Here is a 4,665-nt window from a genome sequence, read left to right as displayed (position 1 = left end):
ACGCCAAGTTCACTTTGCTTGAAATCGAAAGGCAGAATTGGGGTCTATGAAAGGGGCGGAAAAAAAAAAAAAAAGAATGGGGCCAGAGAGTATGGATTTACAAGTTATTATTTGGGAGCATTGCTTGATTTGATTTTGTCCAATAATTTCTAAACACTTGTTGAGCTCAAGCTTAGGAGACAACCTATAGAGTCTCTTTGGGTTTTACTTGGAGCTAGGAGGCAGATTCCTGAGAGGAATCTCCTACAGCCAGAGAAAAATGAACAGCATGACCACTAACCCTAAAATAAATGTGCACGTTTGTCCCCAGTTGCCTGCACCACAGAATGCATTGCTCCGTTGGTACTTTCAGAGGGAAATCTTTAGGAATTAAAATTCATCTTGAGAGTGAAGAGGGGGAAAATGCATCACAGGTAACAGTAGAGATGTGCTAATAATGTCTCCCAGACACATATGGACACCAAGTGAGAGAAACATACAAAAGAGCCATAACTATCCAATCTCATTTCTAAAAGTTAAAAAAAAAAATTTTTTTAATGTGAACTACTTTAAAATCAATGCATGCAAATAAACTGGTTGAGCTAAATAGCTTACCTCTGCACAATGCCAAAATGAATATTTTGTTCTTCCAAAAATTTAAAGTTCTTTGCTAGGTTGTAGTATAAACCCCTGTAAGAGGAGTGTGTCTTATTACAGCTCTCAGAGAGCAAAAGTCTGCAAGGTTTGAATGCTGCTGGCTACGGGAACAGCTAACAGCTTTTATATGTCACAGTCAGCAACGTCCAGAAAGGGCAGTCTTTCTTAGGGTCTCTCCTAGCCAAATCAAAGGGGAGGGGTTTAGGGTAGGAATAAAAACCCAGCGATTGGGTGGCAACCTTTTTTTATGTGGGTCGGTGCTGAGGAAATTGAGTTACACCCACCGCTTACAAAGTTCAGACCATAAAAGAAAAACCTCTTTTTCTTTGGGCTTCCACCTTTACTCTGAGTGGTTAACTTCCCTCATTGAATAGTTTCTAGTTCCTGGTTCCCATACAAAAGGAAGAAAGAAAAAAGAAAAAGTATGTGAGTTCTTAAAAACACAGATGACTGAGTACCAAGGAGTACATTTTTAAAAGCCAGTCAATGATAGGGGAGCTGAAAAGAACAAGCTGAGATTAAATGAAAAGATCAGCTCACAGAGTGAATCTGGGTGGCCACAAATATGATCCAAGAGGGATGCCAGGCTAATCAGGAGTAGCCAAACTATAGCATATGATATTAGGATAATAGATGCTCAAGTGATTGTTCTCTGTCTCCATGTGGCTTTATTCCTCTAATTTCTATATTTATTCTTTCTCTCTTTTGTTCTATCCTCCGTCTCCCCGTTTTCTTTCTCTACAAAGTGAGGCAGCAAATTACCTGCCTTTTACCTGCCTTGTATGTAATGCAAATCGACAAGCCCATGGCAAATGACGGCAGCCAAGATAACATCTGTTTCAGATTTAGAAGCATATAGTTAAAATTTTAAGCGGAGAATAGCCCAGCTTCTCAGGAAGCGTATTGGAGGGCACTGCACAGAGCATGAAGAATTTAGCAGCAGCAGCGGTCGCCAGCAGTGAGAAGTGCCTTCTTAGAAAGATGACATCGGAGCAAAATCCGTGTCCGGCGAGACAAGAGCCAAGAATGCAAGTATCAGGGACAATCTGCAATAAAAGCACCCTCAGAAATGCCATGTGTCCTGGTGAACACTAACAAAAGGTGGCCCCGTCACAGTGAGTGGTGACAGGAATCCTGGAAAATATACAGTTTAACAATGTGCCGACTTGTCCATTGTGCCGCTGCGCTTGTCTCCTGCACGTTTCTGCAGGAGGAGTAAGTACTACGTGAATTCACAGTCATCAGAAATGATGGTCATGTGGTTAGAAGTACTCCAGACTGAGAGCCAAGTTTCCTGGGCTCTATTCCCAGTTGGATCTCCAGCAATATGTGTGGCCTGATGCATGTTTCTTTTAACTCTTTATTAGTGCATCTAAAAGGGGAGGGGCAAGGTGTATATTCTATGGTGAGAATGACTTTATCTAATTCTTCAGGAAAGCCGTGGAATGTCTGAAACAGGAAGTGCCACCGAAGTTCAAAGTCCAGTGAGGGATGTTGATAGCATGTGCCAATGTTCAGGTGTTGCTGTATTTTGATGAGCATCAGGCTCTTAAGTGAAGTCATTTTAGGAGAGCTCAATTTGCAGTACTGAAAGCTGTAAATAAGACTTAACACAAGTGTTGAAAAGGCAAGACCATGTAAGGGCAGGAGGTTAGTAGGAACAGTGTGAAACATTAGAGCAGCTGGAGGAAATGCAAGTGGCCGCTCACAGCTGCAGATGTTTAACAACTGGAGCTGTCCAGCTAGGGTCTCACCCCTTCAGAAGGGCTTTGAATGAATCTCAAGCATGCTGTGTTAAAGATTTCTGAATAGAATAGGAAGTTACACAACATACTCTCCGTGAGCTATCCAGCTCAAAGGTCCTAGGACCTTTTGAGAAATTAGTGATAACACTGAGTAGCCTATACTTTTCAACATATGTCATATAGCCAACCAGCATATAGGGACAATAGGACTTTTAATGCATAAGCAGTAGACACGAGCCTTTCTTTCTCCAGGGTGGCTGAGTTCTTGCTTAGAATCTCATAAATATCAACCGTTGCTTTTAAGGTTAAATCTTTGTCATGCACACAAAGAGGTATTGTCTATTTCCCAGGGTTTGACCTGAGGGACTTCCACGTGAATAAAAAAGCGTTCCCTGAGAAACTTGTCTGAACCATAAATGAGCTTCCTGTAAAAGAAAGTGGATGAAAAGAGGAGAAAGAAATAAATAATTTCTGAGACAGACGTAAACATGCCCAGTTACAAGAGGGCAGACCTGAGACGTGTCAATGACTTCAGATGTCTTTTAACACACATGGATTATATTGTGGAATTTTGGACTATTAAGGAAACCGACAAGGCTATGGAATCATAAAAAATAAAATAAAAAAAAGACCTGTGGGAGGAGAGTTAAGAATTAAGAATTCTGCTTCCAAGCAGATGTTATTGCCAGAAGTATTTAAAATGCTTCAAAAGTAATTTTAATTTAAAATACTTGCAAAATTAAGAGGCATGCATCCAAGTTGTCAGTAAAAGAACTATTAATGAACAAGTAACAATGAGGTGGTTCTTTACGAGATCCCTTCTTGAAAAAGATGCCTGACATGCTTAGAAACCTTCAAGGAGTGCTTGCCAACGGAGACAGAAGTGGAATGCAGTTATATTACCAAAAGGAAATAACGTATACGATTGGCAGCAACTATGTCGACCTTGAAACTTGTAAGAAAGTGATTGGGATTTTAAAATTGCAATCAGATACATTATAATTGTCTCAGAATGGCATACCTGCTTAAGAAAAGGTACTCTGGGTGGGTGTGTGTGTGTGTGTGTGTGTGTGTGTGTGTGTGTGTGTACAGATGAGCATGTGGCTTTAGTCAAAATTCCTTCTAATCAAAATGGTTCCGTGGACCACTGGCATTGACATCATGGGGAGCTTGTTAGAAATGCAGAATGTCGGGCCTCATCTAAGATCCACTGAATCTGAAGCTGCATTTTATCAGAATCTTCAGATGATCCATATGCTCGAAGACTGAGAAGTACTGTCTAAATTTTTTTCGGAGATGCTTAGCCATCACCTATGGCATGCATGCCCATTAAATAAGTTCTTCATAATGTCCATTTGTCTAGTATCATGGGGAGAATCAAAGACAATGTAGGAATACACAAGCATCTTTGAAGAGGGGAACACAAGTCAACCTCTGCTTCTTAAGGAAAAAACGATGACTGCACATAGCATCTCCCAAAGAAATGACTCAGCAGTGATCACAGCCTTTTTAAAATTACTATATAAACCCTATCTGTTATTTAATACATATTAATTTATCACAGAGTTGTTGAAACAATGGAAAGCAGTATAAATAAAGTGTTTTATAAATTGTGATGTGCCATATAAACAGAAACTATAACTTCACTCATCATCCCCGGGACGCAAGCCCAAATTGTCCTCTGTTCCTTACTCTTTCTCAAATTATTTTTTAATAAACTCACTTGCTCTGTAAAACATGGGAACTTTTATCCCTGAAATGTGTCAGAAATCTAATCCTTTTTTCTTTTATCATTATTATGACTACTTAAAGTTCATCTCATTATCTTTTCTAGGATTACTCTAATGTCTCCCCTCTCATGCATTATCAATGTTGTCTTTGGTTACCTTCCTAAAATTCAGTCAAACCATTTCACTCATTTACATATAACTTCTCTGTTGGCTCTCCATTGCCCATAGGATCAAGTTCAAGTGCACTGACTGGCCTTACAAGGTCCTTGAGAATATAATCAGTTTACCTTTTAAGCCTTATTTGCTGCAACCATCCTTATCTATTTCTCTATTCCAGGCACACCTATGCCCCTTTAACCACTCTTTTCTCTGTTGGCTTTGGTAAGTGAACATGCCCATGTGTGGTTTTCCATTGGCTAGGGTGGCAGCCTTTTTGCCTCTGATAATGTGTATTAGAAAAGAGCTTAGCAAACAGTAAGGTAACATTACATTAGTTTTGCATTAGCCTATCTTTAATAAATTATTCTATTCCTTAATTATGTCTCATATAGCAT

This window comes from Molossus molossus, unplaced genomic scaffold (assembly GCF_014108415.1).
Source record: "Molossus molossus isolate mMolMol1 unplaced genomic scaffold, mMolMol1.p scaffold_m16_p_16, whole genome shotgun sequence".
In the NCBI taxonomy this organism is placed as follows: domain Eukaryota; kingdom Metazoa; phylum Chordata; class Mammalia; order Chiroptera; family Molossidae; genus Molossus; species Molossus molossus.
Note: the sequence above shows the minus strand (reverse complement) of the source record.